The sequence below is a fragment of the Lissotriton vulgaris genome, chromosome 2_1 (genome assembly GCF_964263255.1).
Source record: "Lissotriton vulgaris chromosome 2_1, aLisVul1.2, whole genome shotgun sequence".
NCBI lineage: Eukaryota > Metazoa > Chordata > Amphibia > Caudata > Salamandridae > Lissotriton > Lissotriton vulgaris.
This window is the reverse complement of record NC_141687.1, coordinates 2,005,479,133-2,005,499,195: the sequence shown is the minus strand read 5'-3', so window position 1 is coordinate 2,005,499,195 and position 20,063 is coordinate 2,005,479,133. Positions and strand designations below refer to the sequence as shown.

The following is a 20,063-nucleotide window of genomic DNA, read 5'->3' as shown; positions in this document are numbered from 1 at the left end:
TCAGGGAAGAACAGCGTAGATGGGGGGAGGTTTATGGCCCATGCATGAGAGAGAGAGCGGGGATGACCAGTGCGTGGGGGAGATGCTTGCGAGGGTGGGGAGCCATGCTGAGGATCGGCGACGTGCAGAGAGTGGGTCTGGTCAAGGCATCTAAAATGGCTGCCGTGCACAACAAAATTGTGGCATTGGAAAAAAGGCAAGATGGCGCAGACAATGTTTATTAATACGGATTAATTTATAACAATTATTTTTAACAAAATATTTACTCGCAGTGACAAAATGGCGGTCAACACTTCCTGATTTCCTTCGAATCGAACGTTAACAGACGTCACGCAGCAAAAAAAAAAAAAACGCTCACGCGCAGCCACTGGAAGACATGTATCAACATATATGAGCCTCCTCAGCCACCCTCAGAAAACATGAAGGGTCAGGATACGTCTCCCGTACCCCTTTATACCCTGTAATTTAATTAAAATGAAATACAAAATGGTGAATTCCCGTTTCGCTACCTGTTCGCAAACCGGGAAGCGCTTCTACCGTGAAAAATCAATTAATTTTTTTTCCCACGGGACCCTTTATTAACCCCAACATCATTCCTAGTGGGTCAAGAGGGGTCTACCTTGCCCCCTTTCATTAAAATCCCCCTTCGTTTTTCTCCTCCTCTTTTCTCTCGATCCTACCGAGAGACAAGATGGCGGCCGCTCCGGACTGTTTAGAATGTTGACAGACACCGGAGAGCCAATCAGCTTCGCTTCGCAAAGCTCCATTACGCGACAAGTACGCGAACTGAAGCACTATCCGGGACGCTGTCACAGATATATAATTTTTTTAAAACGTTAATTTCTCAAAATCCACTGGAGCACATATATTGAGACCCAGCAAAGGCACATCGGGCTAACAGTCCCTACAATTTTGCCAAGTTTCGTGCAAATCCATTCAGCCGTTCGAGCTAAAAGTAAGGCCAAACGCCCTATGGAAAAATGAATGGGAAAAACGCGTTTTGGGACCCCCCTTTTTTCTCGGCCCCCCCTTGATGAAACCCCCCCAGATTTTCAGGGGCTGCTCAGAAACAATATGTGCCATTTTCCTGAAAATTTCAGCCGATTCCGTCCACAAACGCCAAAGTTATTAGACATAGAATTTTCAAAAGTTCCATAGAGAAAAAATCCTAACTATATATACCTACTGGCGACCGCCAGTAGGTAATATATATATATATATATATATATATATATATATATATATATATATATATATATATATATATATATATATATATACATATACAGATGATTAGACATCGATTTTGGGACTCTCTAGATACATTTTGACTATAACGATGTAAGGGTACTGGACATATGAGAACACAATAATATCAATGCATTTAAGCAGTTAGTATCTTGTTAAGAAATGATTCCATTCAAAGAAAGCGTATTTGTTATGGTTTAGCCAATCAATTGAAGTTTAACCATTATGTTCATTACCCATATCTTGTTTCGGTTTGCGAATTTATATTTATGCATTATGTATTTAAATTTGTATATTTATATTTATATATTTATTCAAATACTGTGTCAAAAACATTATTGTTTTTAGAAGAGTACATAACCAATCTATTTGTTTAAACACGAGAGATTGCGCAATAATGTTTTCTGTTGACTATGTCTATCTTTAATCATGTCACTTGAGGAGATCAGGTGTTTTGTTTAAAAAGATCTATCGATAGAGATTTAATTGTGTGAACAAGGTCACTTGCTGACCGAAACATGTAACAACAGAATGGATCTATAAATAAAACCACATTTGCAAGGCAAGAGGCAAGGCAAGAGGAGTTTGTGCTTGTGCTCTGTGAAACCGTCTCGAGGGAAATTGAAGGGCGGACTTACGAATTTAATATAAATATAGATTGTTGCAAATCTTACAATTAGTATCGCCTGTGTCTCTGTTAACTTAAGCGTGGTGTATAGAGTGTTTCTACCATGTCTTTTAACAGGTCATGTGACTTCCAAACCAGGATTGGTTTATGGTGTTTTACATTTTGTTGGGTCACATGTCACTTTATTCCAGTGAGCAAGGCGACTGCGATCGCCGAAACGCGTCTGGTTTTTTGCACTATGCAGTTCACTTGATAACTCTTTTGAAAAATAAAATACCTGCCATTTTTGAGAGAGAAGAAAAGTGTCAGTTTTTCTGTTTTGCCACAAGCATCTGGGAGATTTGAACTTGATATATATATTTATATACACATCGGATCAGGAATCTACGCCGGTAAAGACACCACACCAGTCCTTTAGGTTTTTGCGCTTAAAAGATGTATTCACGTTTCGGACTTGTTCACACACCATATCTAAAAATTATTATTTTAGAAAAAAGTGAGTTGAGGTAATAGCCAGATGAACACAATGATTCTCCAAGGAGTAAACTCTTAGGTGTGATTTGGGCTGACATGCTAGGCGCGTTGATAATGTTCAAAGGAGGACAGACACATGAGTAGATTGAAGGTCATTTGGGGTGGCATGGGGGCTTTCTTCCACATGGTCGATTCACCAGAATCCATCAAGGGCACGGTAACAGCCCTCTTGGTGGTCGCATATATATAATCTCAGTGATCACCACTGGGTAAGTATGGTTCGGTTCCATTTGAAATTCGTTTCTTGATTTGCCTATACCTTTTGACCATATGGAGTATTTGCATTAAATGTGTTAAATCACTAGCTACGGTCAGGTGTGGCAATTTCTGAGCAGACCTTTGCAGGGCAAAAAGTTAAAGGGGAGTCAAAAGAACTGAGTTACCATTTAAGATGTCACAGAAAACACCTAAAGCTCCATCTGCTGAATGGATTTGCAACAAACAGCATGAAAGCTAAACTTGAACTCCGAAAGTGTGCTTTTGTTTGTGTAAATGTATTCAGTAGTTTTTGAGATATTAGTGTTTAAAAAAATTGCAGAGTGGGTTTTATTGGTTTAACACTTTTATGACTTTCTAGTTATAAGTCATGACTCCTATTAATTACGTTTTGAATTTTTTGAGAAATGTGATAGTTTGGTAAAAGTCGTCTGATTAATTTTTTGGGGACATATTAAGACCTGCAGGTCAGTACCAACTCCTTGAGTTTAGCGATGCAAAGTAAATATTTACACAGCAAAAAGTTGCCACCCCCCTTGGTGACTAACCCCAGGGGAGGGCTCAGCGGTACCCAGAAGCATGGAAAACAGAAGAGACACAACAGAAAATTAAGCCCAAAATGGTGTCCAACTCACAAGACTAAAGAAAATTACGTTTGAGCATCCATTTTATGAGTTCGGTATAAGCCAATTTCACCATATTTTAAGCAGTGCACAAGCACTTTAGCACTTGTTAGCAGTGGTAAACTTCTCAGAGTCCTAAAGCCAACAAAAAAGGGCCAAGTCCAATATGCGGTAATCCACAATAATATATTTGGATATACAAGACCAAGGTTGAACTGTATTATGTAACGGCTGTAATAACCCGCTGGCAAGTGATGCGAGCTCTTGATTTGAGCACATACAGCGCAGGATGCTACAAAATGCTATGCATCTTTTTTAATAGAAGACCACCAAAAATGCCTCAATGTTGGACCACTCTGTGGTGACTTGATCATAATATAGCTTCATAATCTGAACTTGTGATTCAGTAGACGTTACCCATATTTTCTTGTTAACACAAAGGAAGTCTATTCCTTACTTCTAGTTGATCAGGCAAACACGAGGTTCTCCTTGTTATGCAATAAATGCTTCTCTTATCTGGACAAGAAAATATTTTGCTTCAATTAAAGCTGTTAGTTAGTAAAACATGAGGTTCATTCTTGGCCTAATAATGAATGTCTAGGTATCACCTAGAGATAGCATCAACAAGTGAGTTCTTTCTGTGATCAGTACGTAATTGTTAACCAGCTATTGAGCACCTCACAATAAGTGACACCATTCTGTGCAAGCCTCCTTCATCGCCATTAATTTCCTCTGAAACACAGAATAATTAGTCACAAGTTCTAAAGTAATGAGAAACTGGAAACTCTTGAAAGTCATCCTTCTTTCTTCATAGTGGCACAGCACCAATTGCCCTATCTGAAGCATCAGTTTCAAGAATGAATTGCAAAAGAGGATTCTTAAAACTGGGGCAAATACAAAGACCGTTCCAATATTTAAAGGCAGTATTCTGAGCACCGTCCTACAAAAAGGTTTGACTTTTCTTTAAAAGTCTTGTGATAGGTAGAGCTTGTTGAGAAAAGATACGTAATAAGTTGCCTTGTAATGTTTCCCAAGGTAAGGACACTTTGAATCTCCTTGCCATTAGTAGTGGCAGACCAATCTGTGACTGCTGCTACTTTTATTGGTTCCATAGAAATGCCTTCTGCAGGAAAAATGTATTGTAGGTATTCAGATTTCTGAACTTCCTGAAATTCATTTCTCAGGTGTACATACTCGTATATGGGATCTTAAATATTTTAATACTGCCTTAAATGCATATCATGTTGTTTAGGCTCAGAAGAATATCCCAAATTATCATCAGGGACACAATTACAGAATGATACAGTATATCAGTTAAGTCGGCAAGCAGAGGCATTACTCTGATATCATTCGATATTCATGATGCCCAAAAGTAGTATGCAGTGCTGCCTTCCACTCATCGCTCTCTTTACTTCTAAGCAGATGATAGTCTCTCCTTAAATTTAGTTTGGCAGAATATTGTTGCACCCTGAACAGACTAGAATATTAGGGATTAAAGGCAGAGAGTAACGATCCTTAATGGTTACTTTATTAAAACCTCTGGCATCTATGTAGAGACTTAACTCGGATGAACCTTACTAAGTAACACAAAAAATAAAGGCGAACCAGACTTAGTAATAAGTCAAGTCTGTAGATTGTTATGATTTTTATCTAAATGTTCTCTCAATGCCTTCTTTTCTGATTCAAATAAAGTCTACATCCTGTCAAATTGAAGATTAGCATCAGCAATTCAATGGATGTGATACTTGTATTCCCTTGATGCCAGAGGAAATGTAGTAACAGATTTCAAAAACTCATCCTGAAACTCAAGATAGTGTTCAGGAATTTGTGACAAGGTTGGTGTTATCTTGGAGGAAGGGGGATCTTGAGGGAATAACCCAGGAGCCTCGTAATGGACAGATCATACACAACGACACGCATACAATTCTGAAGCTAAAATGAATACTCTGGTGACACGTTTTCCCTGGCAGTGACGGACAGTAAATAAAAGGCAACTTTCTCCTCCCCCCTACTCTAAATAGGACAGCCGGCAGGATGACTTACCTCTAACGGCTTGCATCGCTCGGGGCGCCAGAGGAAGGTAATATACACCAATGGAGTCATTTTTACTCAGTCAAAGTATAACTCTAAATCGGGTTGGCAGACCAAGAGTGTGTTGCGACGAAGTACCCTGTGCAAAAAAACTTTAGCGCACGAGGGATTTTTTTCCTCTGATCTATTTCTGCTTGTGGACAAAGAGACAGAACCTTAAATCTGAAGCCTCTGATTGTCTGCGTGAAACAGAAAAATATCATTTGCAGCCACTATTACAGGATATGTGGCTCAGTTCCAGTATTCTCGGAAAATAATATGAAGAAGTCATATGGGGGAGAGTAAGCATCCCCTGACTACCCTGTCCTCAGTTCAGCTGAAGGGCTTTACGCAGAAGGGAATAAGTTCATAGAATTTGGATATAGAATATCATAAAAAGTTGAAATTCGCTGTCTCAGTTAAAGTGAAGGTATGGTTACAAAGCAAAATCTAAATAACATTTTTGACAGCTATGGTTAGCTCTGGCTTTAATGTGCTGCATCCCGTGCTAACACCGACACACCACTCACCCTTCACTCAAATAGGCAAACCAGTTCAGCTTCCACACACAGGCACACCACTCCTCACCCTCCACTCACACAGGCGCCCTGTTTCTCAGCCTGCACTCACACAAGCAAACCTCTCCCCACTCTGCACTCACACAGGCGTATCACTCATCACCCTGCACTCAAACAGGTGCATCATTCACTGCACACACTCACCCTACACTCATGGATGCACACCGCTTACACTGCTCTCACACACAGGCATTCTACTCATCCTACATTCACACAGACACAACACTACCTAGTACTTAACATGCATTCTGCTCATCACCCTGCTCTAATGGTGGCTTGTCCTGCACTCACTCACTGTACACCACTCTCTCTACAATCATACAGGCACACTGCTTCACACTCTGCACTCACATGGGCGCAACACTCTTTACCATGCAGTCACACAGTTTTAAACTGCACTTGGGAACTAGCTCACACACTTACTACCTGCAGTTGTGCAGGCACACGGATCACCATGCACCCATGCAGGCACACTGATCATTCATTGTGCATTCACACTGGTACACAACTCATCATGCACTTACACTGGAATAGCCCCAACTGTAATCTCATTGAGGCCCACACTCACAGGCACATTGCTCACCCTGGTCTCACACATGCACACTGCTTACTCATCACTCATATATGCACCACACTCCTCACCCTGCCCTCACATAGGTACACCACTCTTCATCCTGCATTCACACAGGCACACCGTGCACTCATGCAGGCAGACTGTTCACCCTGCACCCTCACAGTCACACCATTCTCCCTGCACTCTCACGTGTACACTGCAAGCTCACAATCTCACTCGGCCTTCACACAGGCACTCTGCTTACTTTACTTGCAGGCACATGCACATGCTACTCACCCTGCACTTAAGGAGGCACATGGCTTACCCAATGCTTACATGGGCACACTGCTCACCATACACTACCACAGACACACCTCTGTCCCTGCACTTACACAGGCACAGTGGTTGTGCAGTACTCACACAGGTACTCCGTGGACTCACACAATAACACCCATTGCCCAGAAAGGTAAACCTTTTTACTCACAGGAGACACTCTGTCCACCCTGTACTGACTCAGGAGGCACACCACTCATCTTTCACTCACACAGCAAACATACTATACATTCACACTTGCTCACTGCTCATCCTGTACATATACAGGCACCCTGTCAATCACACTGGCACACTGTGCACTTGCACAGGCCTACTGCTCACCCTGTGCTCACACAGTTGGCTGTTGCAGTTAGAAACAAAGGAACTCTTTGTTTAGAGTATGACACTTCCTTGGTGAGAAAGGAGAGTGGAATGAGCTGTCCCTGGAAACAGCTGAAAACCTAAAAAAAAATGATGGAATATAAACCTTCTGTGTGGTAAGGAGGTCTGTAGGGACACCTTAAAGCTGTAAGGGGCAGTACAAGTGGGGAATGTCCTCTTTGATTGTTGCTCCAGAACACGATCATCCCAATGTGATGTATTTGGTGGGTGGGAGGGAAAAAGTAGGGGGATCAGTGACGGGCTAAGTGTTCATGACCGAGAGCGAGAGGGTATCTAAGTGGATTTTCTAAGGACATCCCCTAATCTAGAGGCGAGAAGAAGGTTTCATTGGTGCTGGGGGAGTGAGATCTAGCTTCTGCATTTACACAGGCACATAACTCAGCCTGTATTTTTGATGCTGTGTTGGATTTAATTTTTGCTGGCTTAGATGCTTTGGGCACTTTGCCACTGCCGACCAGTGTCAAAGTGCAAGTGCGACCTGTGTAAATTGTTATTACAATCGGTTCTCCCTGACTGGTATGTTTGATTTACTGGTAAGGCATTAGTAAAGTGCACTGAGTGTGCCTGGTCCTGTAAATCAATTGCTACTAGTAGGCTAGCAGGACTGATTGTGCCACCCACATGAGTAGCCCTGAAAAGGTATTTCAGACCTGCCACTGCAGTGTCTATGCACAGTTTTAAACTGCCATGTCAACCTGTAAGTGCGCCCACTTGCAAGTCCCTAACCTTTCTTTTCTTACATGTAAGGCACTCCTATGGTAGACCCCAGGTACCCCGTGGGCAGGGTGCAGTGTATGTAAAAGGTAGGACATGTACTGGTGTGTGTGACATGTCCTGATAGTGAAATAAAGTCTATTTTATTGCACTGTTGAAAGGGTATCTGCCCCATAGGATAACATGGGAGATACTTTGTAACATCTTACAGGTATAACTTCCCATTGGGACAAGATTGAGAAATAATATTTAATAACAGATCTTTTAGTAAAGATGTTTTTTAAATCATGTGTTTGAAAAAGCCACTTTTAAAAAGTAAGCATTTCCTTGTTTAACCATTCTGTGTGTCTCTACCTGTTTATGGATTGACTGTTTGGTACTGGAGTAACGGGGGCTGGGAATGTGCATTCACTGTAGACAGCCACGGGGGGTTGAGTTGTGCCTTGCCCTTCCTCGATGACTCAGAGCTGCGCTGCATGTAGTGGGAGGAGTTTTCTTTGCACCTGAAAAGGGCCTCTCTCCTTTGCACAATGCTGCCTCCGCCCCCAGTGGTCATACTGCACCAGTGAGGATAGAACTGGTTTGGACTGGGGTCAAAGATCTTGACACAAACAAGAACAAAGACAAATTGGGTATAAGTAGTGGACCTTAAACCCAGGAACTTTAGAACACTTATGGACTCAAGAACTGGAGGGCTGTGAGGAGGACTGTCCCTTTGCTGTGTGCTTTGTGGGGTTTGACCTGCAGTTGCTGTTTTTGCCAAGGCAAGGACAAAGACTTGAACTTTCCTGTAAACCTGCTTGAAGAAGAATCTCCAAGGGTGTGTGTGTGTGTGTGCTGGCCTCCTGTTCTGAAGTCTCAGGGACACAAAGCCTTCACTCCCAGCTCCTATGGACTCTATTGTTGAGAGCCCTCACCTGCCAGGAGGTGCCTGTTTCAGTTTTGGGCCTTTGGAGGTTGTTACTGCTGTTGGGAGCTGGAAAAACCTAAAGAAATCAATGCATCACCCATCTTGCGGCTGTTTTTCGCCGTATGAGTAGAATCTCCACTCACTACCGCACCGACGCTGCAGAGTTGACACATCACCTGCAACTACCATTTCATCGTGGGATCGCGGCTGCAGAAACCGATTCAATGTCGCTTGCCGCTGCCGCATCGATCTCCAACACATCCCGGATTTTAATGCATCACACCTGTACGGCAAGTTTTCCCAGCGCATCACCCACAGACCAGAATCGTCTTGGAATGGACGTATCACTTCCCCGTACATTCCGGGTTTGACGCATCACTTCTCTTGTGTGCAGCCGAACAGACATATCGCCTCCCCAAGAACTCGGGAACTGATGCATCCCTTTGTTTCTCAGTGCTTCCCTTCTCTGAGGCTATTTGGACTTGTGAGTTTTGATGCATCTACAGGTACTTTGTGAAAAATCACACATCTATAGTTTCCTATGGACCAAGTTGCTTGAAACCTTTTAAAAGTCATATTCTTATTACATGTATGTTGGATTTTTGTCATTTTGGTCTTGTTCAGTTTAGATAAAGAAACTTTATTCTAAACTGGTTTCCATTTGTGGTGATATTACTGTACTACTGTGTGTTTTGAGCACAAATACTTTCCACATTGCCTTTGGGATAAGCCTGTCTGCTTGTTCCAAAGTAACAAGGGGTTGAGCAGGGGGTTATCTAAAGTGGGTATCCCCCTTTACACTGACTACAAGCAAGGGTGCCTACTTGTACAATGGTACCTGCCTAAGCCAACTAAAGACGCCCATTTCTAACATGCCTCATGGTAAATGCACAGCCAAAGGAAGAGAGCACTGTACAAAGCAGTCTGTGGCACACGCGAAACAACAGCCTGCACCAAAAGAGTGTAAGAGCAAAGACACCACCACAGGAAGTGAATACCAACCCTGTGAACGTTTAGGAGCTTCCAGAGAGGCAGAAGTGTCATGTTGCATTTGTTGGAATTTCATGTCGGACTGTAGAGGGTGAAAGGAAATAATTGAAACACAGATCCCAAGAAGTGCCTCGGCAGGCTTAGTGTGTGTGAGTGGGGACTTTTGCTGCTGTCATTCTACTTGAAGAGACGTGTGAACCACGTGAAAGAGGGCAATCTAGCATAGTGTGGAAATCTGTCTAGAGGCAGGTTGCTGACCAGAATTAGTTTGGCAAATCACCTTCACTACTAGGCATGCAGAAATGACATGCCATACAAGCTAGGAAACAAACCGCTATAGCAACTAGCGCCTTAACCCAATTTCAATGATTATCTGAGCCAAGGAGATACCCATCTCAGCTAATAGAGTTACAGCATTACTGAGGACTGTCCCACAAACTGCTACATCATTATATTTGAATGTGGCAATCATGTTACATGTTGGAATGCGTCTAGTCAGCCAATAAGAGTGCAACAAGTAGTCTTCTTCAGCAGAAGTACACAACTTCAGTCTAATCAAATTCTCTACTCAGGGTAACCAACATGTGGGTGGAATCATAGTCCCTCTCTTAGCAGTGCATCCTAAAGCTCTTTTTCTGTGCTGTATGCTAGACCCTATACACTACTCAAATTAGCCAATTGTGTGGACCTCACACATGATATTGCAGATCACATCACAGATTATGTACTCTTGTATGACCTCACAAATCCAAACATCCTTGAAATCCGTTTTACAGTGATTTTTCTTATGCCAATTTTCACTCATCAACTCTACATTGTGGATGGTGAACACAGGACGTGTACTGTGGCCACGCCTTGCACCCAAACACCCATGCTGTCAGCCCCTAGTGTGCATGAACGTCGGCCACATGTACTGGTTGTTTGCGGTCCGGCCCCGTGCCCAATCTCCACAGCAATCACCCGATATATATGGAGTGTATTCTGCTTAAGATACTTCAACAATTAAGCATAATTTACAGGACTTAGATTAAAGCCCGTCGTTTCTTTTCTCATGTTGGTGTATTTCTTTGTCACCTGGAGAAAACCTTTTCCACTGTTGTTCTTTTTCTTCTTACTCTGTCTTTACTGGTGATGTATTCTGGTACGTTTAAATCAGAGTTCTCATCATAAAGATGGGTTTACAGGTCCTCGTGTACAAAGGTCTAAGTTCTGATTAGCAATAGTAGGACATGATAAAGTGGTCACAGATGGCGTCCACTGCAGTTTTGCGAATCCTTTCTGGGGAACTCTGTTAGCTGGGTGCGTGCACACCCAGACCCTATGCATGCATCTGCATGACAGTCCTGCCATCAATTGCCTTGAAAAGTGCCAGGTTGCAATAGATATCCCCAAAAGGGCCTTGTTGCTCGGACAAAAGAAATGCCTAAATGCCCAAACGTAGTTTTTCCCTGAAATGATGTACACTTGTGTAGATTTTAGTTGCATCCTTGGAGCATTGAATTCATGTATTCCTTCCAAAAACGTATGCAAATACATTTAAAGATTTGCAACCTAAGTTTATTAATGATTATTGCTCAGTCCAGGAATAACCCATTTTTAGCGCGGAATTTTCAAGGTGATGGAAATTAAAAATGTTGGAGTTGTGACTCAGCAAGTGCATTCTTCAAAATCTCGTAAAATTGCCCTAACAGACAGCAGGTCTTTGAATCTCCCGAGGGTCATGTCTTTACGAGGCTTGATAGCACCGGAAGTCCATCGCGCCTCAGGCTCCTTGTCCCAGATTGAAAATCTCACTTCTGGCCTTTAGTCAGTCAGTCTAAGACAGCACTCGATTCCAAGAAAGGAAGCAAAACCCAAACGACAAATAAAAAGACTAAATTATTCATACCAATGACGAACAAGAATATTTCGGCATTAATGAAAAGTTCCAACAAAACCTATACCAAAGTCGAAGGAGAATGTCTCAGAATAAATGAAAAGCTCCAACACAAACCTGCAGAAGGCAGAACTCAAGCCAGTCCATGCACCTGCTGTATACATCTGTGTTCAACCAGCAGGCCAGAGGTTAAGAGTTCAATAGAGAGCACTTATTTTTTTAAATCATTTTCAGGGTCATAAAGTTGGGTGCTATTGATTTTAAAAATAATTAAACCTCCTGTTTAGAGCTATTTTTCATTTACTTGCAATCGTTTTAAAATATATGTATTAATTAAGTAGCCGCTGCTACACAGTAGCATCCACATGTACAAGTGTTTCCATCACTTCACATTTAAAATGATGTAGTATTGACTCAAGGTTAGCACACAAAGCTATTGGAAATAAACAATAACAAGAAAAAGAACCCAGGCAGTGTTTGTTTTGGATGAGTAGATTATTGCATAAAAAATGATTGTCCGTCTTCTGAGGTTGTAAACGATTCTATTCTTAACTAAATATTGCAGGTTGGGAATCAGTTTCAAATGTCGCCTAAAGTGCTATCCATAGACGCAAATGGTATTCTGATAAGGAGCAATACTATTAACAACAGAAATGATTCAAATGCTTTTTTTATAGTCTCTCACCTTGTGTAGCGTTCTAATGCACCCTCCATTTTATGGAACTTCTTTCGCCATCCGCCCCCACAGAAGAGTTAAGCGGCTTTTGGTGGAATTTAATTTGACCATTCCAAATAGCCTTTGTTGGCATCAGTATTTGTGTCATGTGATAGATTATCTAACCTGACTGCCAAAGTGGGCTGTGGCCTGCTGCGCACCCGGCACTGATGGCTTTACTAATGCAAAGTGATGGGGCCGGACTGGCCATACCGGGCGTCGGGCGTTTCCCCGGTAGGCTGGAGCCCACGGGACCGATTTTCACCTTTCTTGGCCGATTGACAGGGCACAGTAATTCCAGCAGTGCAGTGCAATGAACATACAAGCCTCCGCATAGCCGAGTGGAGCTGCCTGAGACTGACTATGCGGTTGGGGTCTGAATCGATCTGGACATGGGACTCCTGCCCCGGAGAATTTAACGGGATAATACTGCTTTGGACTGTTGTTTGCAATAGTTGCGTGATTGTCGAGCACAATGCAGACACCATGACAAGAAACGAGGCTTTTTTCAGATGTGGTTAGCCAGGCCCTCACAGCAAGGATAGCTTGGCTCTAGGAGAGGGAGTTCAGTCAGAGCAGAAGCACACACAATTAACCGTGGGATTTTCAGCCAGACGACCGCTTAGCACATTGTGGAAGGGCACATGCTTGTGATGTCTGTATATTTTTCCAATTACAGCTAGTCGTGCCTATTATAAATAATTGACAGCATGACTTCTTTTTCCCCCAGCTTTAGCATGTCTATTGTTAGGCCGCCAGAAGTGCTTGTGCTTATTACTAAGGGAGTAGCTGGAAAATTCCAATATGCCTTTCTTTTATCAACAGTCCCTGCAAGTTTCCAGACAGTAGATGGAGGTGCTGATGGGATGATCGCCCAGGACCTTTTTTTATTTACCAAAAAGGGCCATATAGTGCATTTTAAAGACATTTTTCAAGAATTTGCCCAAAAATTAAAATATATTCCAAGTGGTTATGAATGGGCTCTCATGAAATAACCCTAAAAAGCAAAGCACTAACAATGTGCAGAGGATGACCTACACCCAAAAAATACTAGGCAGTTCATTCCTTCCTCACTTTTCTACCTTTTGTCTTTTCCTTCTCCCACCTCAACCCCGACATTCTGGTGACTGTGTAGGAGCCATCTCATCAATAAAAGACAGAAGGAGCCTGAAAGTATGGACCAAACTTCCACTGTGACCCAGCCTGTCAGTCCATCAGGCCCAGTGCTGGAGAGGCTGTTGCTTCTTACGTGGGGGGTTCGCCGCGCCGCTGGGTCTTACTCTTTACCGGAGACCTATATAGAGTCACTTGTATTATAATTTCTAGCCTGGTGTTCACTGCATCCCGTACTATCAGAAAGCTGTGTGCCGTGGCTAATAGAGGCAGAAAGGACATGAGTTTAGTTATTTGGTAAAAACACCACTCACAATGTATCCAACTTGAGCATTACATGCCATACCATCATCAAATATAAAGCGTAGTTTTTTTTTTCTTCCTTAGTGGAGGCTGATGTGGTTGATTAAATTTTTCTGAAGTAGGGATGGAGCTGAGGATGGATCGGCTTTTAAATCCAAATAGAATAATCCCTGTTACTGCATTGTTATGGTGGAGCTGGCTGAAGTGCACCCAATTTTCTATGTTGTTTCTATATTTTTCTACCATCTTTTTTAGGTTTCTAATTCAGGAGACATCCAAGAAAAACAGATGATAACTTGTGTGTCATTCTCATAGGATGGTCGAATTACAGTCTAGTTGTGACATCATAACCTTCCATAAGAAGAAACTCAAATAATAATACTTTTTACAGCTGAGTTATGATGTCATACTGTCTTCTTCCAGAGTCACCAGGCAGTTTAAAAGCCAGGTCACGAGGCATAAATGCAACCAGTTTTTATGCAATGAACAAGAGAAATCACCAGGGCCACTGGAATTATGCGATTGTGCTGCTGCAACAATTTTCACATAATTATAGATTAGCCGCATTTGCCTCATAATCTATCATCTGCTGCATAATTTGCAGATTTTAATAAAACAAATAGTTTGTAGCTTAAACGGTTCAAAGTCACTAAAAACGCAGCAACACATGTTGCTGCACAGAGGAAGGCAGTTTGAAAATGTTAACTGGTTGCTTATTGCTATATGTGGGTGTTAAAATAAGGTGGAATCAATGTCCAGACAGTGATAAAAAGTGTAAAAATTAAAAAATAACTACATAATATTATCACAAAATGTGACACATTACGGCACATAATGTAGATTTTTCTTGCCACATAATTTACTTAACCTGCCACATAATTTGACCCTCCCCTACTGCATAATTCAAGTGGCTGTGGAAAGAACTGTTCAGCTTTTTAGGCCATGTGCGTCTCCAAAATAAACACTTATTTGCAGAAAAAGGGTTTTACGGCAGTATGTTGATTAGGTAAGCACTACTTGTCACCTCCCTGCATTAAAGCATCACAGCATTATTCATGTCATGATTGCTGACTAGAGGTCATTAATAAGTCTGGGCGTAGTTCGCAAAGTAGCACTACGTGTTGCTACGCGAAGTGCACTTCGTACCACGCGAGCTACGCGTAGCACTACTCGAACTGTGTAGTGCGCTGTTCGCGATGATTGCACAGTGCCGGATGCTTGTCCGCACTGTGCAATCATTGAAAACGGCATCTTGCACAGCACGAGCTGTCTTTTACTGCGGCTCAAGGAGATTTTGACTCGAGCTGCAGCTTTCTCAATGCAGACTGGTAGGTTCTCATCGCGAGCGGTTGCACGCATACACAACCACTTGCATTGAGAAACCTGACCTCCCCACATTGAGAATCTCGCCGGGAGTTTTTTTTCAACGCTCGCGATCCGCAATTTGATATTGCTAATCGCGAATGAGAAAAAAGAGATGTCATTTTTCTTGCTCGCGGTCGCCAACTTGATGTTGAGGACCGCGAGCTAGCAAAAAATGACTTTTGCACTACACTATGCTTGTTTGCACTGTGCTATATGCAATTCGGATAGTGCGAAATAGCGCAAAGTTTTCAAACTATGCGAACGTAGCGTAGTGCTTTGCCCAGGGTTAGTCATTACACCAAAGGTAGAATCTCGTTGCATGTTACCACACACTTTGAACTATGGCTGCTTTTTAAAGCGACACATTAAACTGTCTATATGTTTCTACAACAAATTCAATTCACATATTTGTGTGCGTATGTTGATTTAGAAATTCCATGCTTATTCTGCATAGCTGCAGCTATACTGTCTCTTTCATATGAAAGAATAAGAGACCATAAATTAAACTTTTTGAGGAAGGAGCAATGGTGAAACCCTTTGAATGTAGGAAATGAATGCCCTCTGTCAAATGTTGAAGTGATACTGGAGTTGTTTTTTTGACAGAAACACGCATAGCTAAACCACGCGTGTCTCAACAAAGCGGTTGCAACAACAAATGCATCTTAACCACTCATTCCTTTACCACACATGCCTTTACCATGCATGCCTTTACAATAAATTGTGTTGTAAAGACATGATTATGAATGGTATATGCGTAGTAAACATCACATCCCAGACCCCCTCCCTTAGCACTAAAACCCATCTCCATCCCTGCAATCCACCCACACCAGCCCGAAAAACTACCCAGACTCCCCACACAGAGCCTTAAAAACCCAGCTCCCAGACCAAAAAAACAGCCCTGAAACTAGCCCCCCCCGCCCTGAGCCCTAAAAACAACCCTGACCCCAGCCCTGAGTCCTAAAACTGACCTCCCCCTAAATCCTGGACCCCAGCCCTAAAAACTACCCCGCCCCCCAGCAATCCCGCCCTGATTCCTAAAACTGCCTCCTACCCCTGGAAACTGCCCCTTCCCCCGCCTATCCCAAGTCCCCACAGCCCTAAAAACTAGACCCCCCCACGCCCAAAACCTGGCACCAGACACAGCCGCACTTACCAGACCACGCCCTGGAGCTTCCTCTCCCAATCCTTCCTGTTCCTCTACACGCACATCTAGACCGCTCACTGCCTTAACCACGCATAGGTGTGGTTACGACATATGTGCGGTTCAGGCAAGCGTCATTTCGCTTGCATGAAAACGACACGTGTTGCTCAGCCCACGTTGTAAAGGCCGTTTCCCACTGGAGTGACCTTGGAGTTCTATAACATAAGTTACGAATTCAGCCTCATGCCTCGGTGACATGCAATATTCTTATATTACACTTTAGAAGGTAACCTATCCTATAAATCATAGTCAATTAACATAGGGATTGTTAATCATAGCTAGAGCTCCCCTTTTCCAGCTTAATTGAATTTAAAGAATCTTTGGCTTAGAATGTAGTAATTGTGACTCCGATTCACAATAATGGCACATGTATAGTTGAAACCCGTGGGTCAATTGCAGCTGCTTAGGCAAGAGAGAAAAGACAACCTTGGCAGCGCCGGTCTTTTCTCAGGCTACCGATGGGATGCAGGGCTTGTGAGGTCGGGTCCCAAAGGACCGTCTCATCATCGAGACAGAAACATATTTTCCCTACTTCCGTTGGTAAACACATTTGGGGCTCTGTTTTTACTACTTGCAGTCATTTTGAGATTGCAAAGACATCTTGTCAGCTCCAGTCCAGAGACTCGGTAAACGGCAGCTGGGGGGGAATCTTTTTTGCTGTTTCCACGCAGGTAGAGTTCGGAGCGCGAGCACATGTTGTTACAAGATTAAGAACAGACGTCAGCTCAAAGGATTTTCGGCCGTGCCAAACCAAATTCATAATGAAGAAACAATGTATGTTTTATGTTTTAAGAACGTTCCCAAGTGAAAAGTCGATTTAGTAAGAAACGTGCAGGGTTAGGACTGCCTTTCCAATTGCTATAGAATGGAATAACAGGGGCAAGTAGATTTTGTTTTGTTGAGCGTTTACACATTTTTTAATATTACATTTTTGATCTGCTTATGTCTATGTTCCTGGTTCCCAACTGCCCCCAACAGGTGTAAGGGAAAGGGGTAACAGCACACGTCAAACCCCTTTCAGTTTGAATGGCCTGGCCAAGGTTTTAGCAGCTCTGTGTTAACAAACATTCAATATGTATGCATCTAGCAGGGAAGAATAATCTGGATCAGACCCTGTGATTTTCTGCATGAATGGATTACGACAGGGAGGCTAGTCTAAGACTCGGGAACCTGGAAAAAATTGCCACCCAACCAGAGCGCTTGGTATTATTCTAAAGATTTCAAGGAGTGAGCCAGTCACTGGATTTTATCTACATCAGTTGTGGTGCCACAGCCAACCCTGGGAGCCACGAAGCGGTTTTGTCAGTGCTGAAAGGCAGAGTGTTGCTCACCAACCAGGTACCTTCGTCTACGGAAACTTAGATGGGAAACTTCCTTTAATTGCATGTAAACCAGGGCTTGCAGAGGATAGAACAGCCAGACAATTAGTATTTCACAGAACACTAGGGCTGCATCGAAATTCACATTCCAATAACTATTTGAGCAAACATCTGGCAAAATTCTAATTTTTGGTTTCAGTCGAATACTATTTTATGTACGTGTTCGAAGCTAATATTGTATAATGGCTGGTTATCAAATATTGAACCAAATAAAAAAACACCTTAGTTGCAAAACTAGCATTTCGAAAATTGAAATAAAATGTTGGTATTGCTCACAATTTGTAATTTTAGCACATATTGTATTAATAACACAGGTGGGAGAGCTGGTGGAAATAGGCCCACTGTAAGCAAGGTGGGAACACACTTAAACAGGGAAGTGCTTAAGTTGTTGACACCGTCTGCCCATCTGTTTGTGGGTGATAGGCAGACGAGAGTCGTGAATCAATGTCCAATGATGTGCAAAGATTGCGCCAAATTCTTGAAATGAATTGCGAGACCTGATCAGAAATAATGATTGAAGGGAGCCTGTGAAGTCGCATGATTTGTGGACTGAACAGCATGACAAGATGTTTGGCGGTGGGCATTTCTTAAGGGCAGCAAAATGCACCATCTTAGAAAGAAAATCTACCACTACCCAAATAGTAGTATCGATTCAGAAAAGGGGGTGGTGATGAACAGAGTGTCTGAATTGAGCAGACCACTCTTACCCAGTCCTAAGATCAGGGCTTGATCCATCACCGTTATTTATCTCACTGCCCCATCCCAGCTCAGAACCTGGCTATGTGCAAATCAGTCTGTCCCTGGCCCAGTGCATCATGGGAACAGGGCAGACTAAACTACCAAGCCAATTCTTCACCAGAAAGGAGACAAGCTACCGGGGACCGGTTTCTGGCATTTCAGCCGTCTTCGGCCCGGCTTGCTTGAATCCTGATGGAGCAGTGAGAAAGGGACTCATGTCTGAGTATACCCTGCCACACCTATAGTGGCCAAAATCGATTCAGAAAAGGGGGTGGTGATGAACAGAGTGTCTCAATTGAGCAGACCACTCTTACCCAGTCCTAAGATCAGGGCTTGATCCATCACCGTTATTTATCTCACTGCCCCATCCCAGCTCAGAACCTGGCTATATGCAAATCAGTCTGTCCCTGGCCCAGTGCATCATGGGAACAGGGCAGACTAAACTACCAAGCCAATTCTTCACCAGAAAGGAGACAAGCTACCTGGGACCGGTTTCTGGCATTTCAGCCGTCTTCGGCCCGGCTTGCTTGAATCCTGATGGAGCAGTGAGAAAGGGACTCATGTCTGAGTATACCCTGCCACACCTATAGTGGCCAAAATCGATTCAGAAAAGGGGGTGGTGATGAACAGAGTGTCTGAATTGAGCAGACCACTCTTACCCAGTCCTAAGATCAGGGCTTGATCCATCACCGTTATTTATCTCACTGCCCCATCCCAGCTCAGAACCTGGCTGTATGCAAATCAGTCTGTCCCTGGCCCAGTGCATCATGGGAACAGAGCAGACTAAACTACCAAGCCAATTCTTCACCAGAAAGGAGACAAGCTACCGGGGACCGGTTTCTGGCATTTCAGCCGTCTTCGGCCCGGCTTGCTTGAATCCTGATGGAGCAGTGAGAAAGGGACTCATGTCTGAGTATACCCTGCCACACCTATAGTGGCCAAAATCGATTCAGAAAAGGGGGTGGTGATGAACAGAGTGTCTGAATTGAGCAGACCACTCTTACCCAGTCCTAAGATCAGGGCTTGATCATGTCTGAGTATACCCTGCCACACCTAGGCTCATGTCTCATGAATTACGGCTTATCATGTTATTCTAAATAAGGGGCCGTACAATGAGTTTTTGTATGGAATAAGACTCTGTTCTATGCCACATATTTACCATCTATGTGTGACATACAACAGAATGATGGGAATGTAATGAAGAATGTGAGTGGAGTGATAGAACTTTAGGTAGAATTCTTTGGTAAGAATCTGAGAGAATGAGAGTATGAATGAAGTGTGGATTGTTGCTGGGTAGGCGTTGGTAGTGAAAATGTATCCTTGTCATTTTTATCCCTTCGCAATTTCTTATGTCTGATTGTGCAATATTATGTGTTATTTATGTTGGTCTAAAAAGTATATGGATGAATAAATAATAAAAAAAACATATTTTTGGTAACAAAAAACCCTCTTCCTTGCATATATCTGGATTGTATATATGGGAACAGGGCAGACTAAACTCGGAAGCTTGTTTCCTTCCCAGTGTAAGAATTGGCTTGGTAGTTTGGTTTGCCCTGTTCCCATCATGCACTGGGACAGGAACAGACTAATTTGCA

At 42.9% G+C, this 20,063-nt stretch overlaps 1 protein-coding gene across 1 annotated transcript in view; it reads left to right on the top strand.

The window, feature by feature from the left end:
* The window catches only part of ADAMTSL3 (ADAMTS like 3), a 2,358,716-nt gene that overhangs the window by 866,263 nt on the left and 1,472,390 nt on the right, over positions 1–20,063 (top strand). The window lies entirely within an intron of this gene.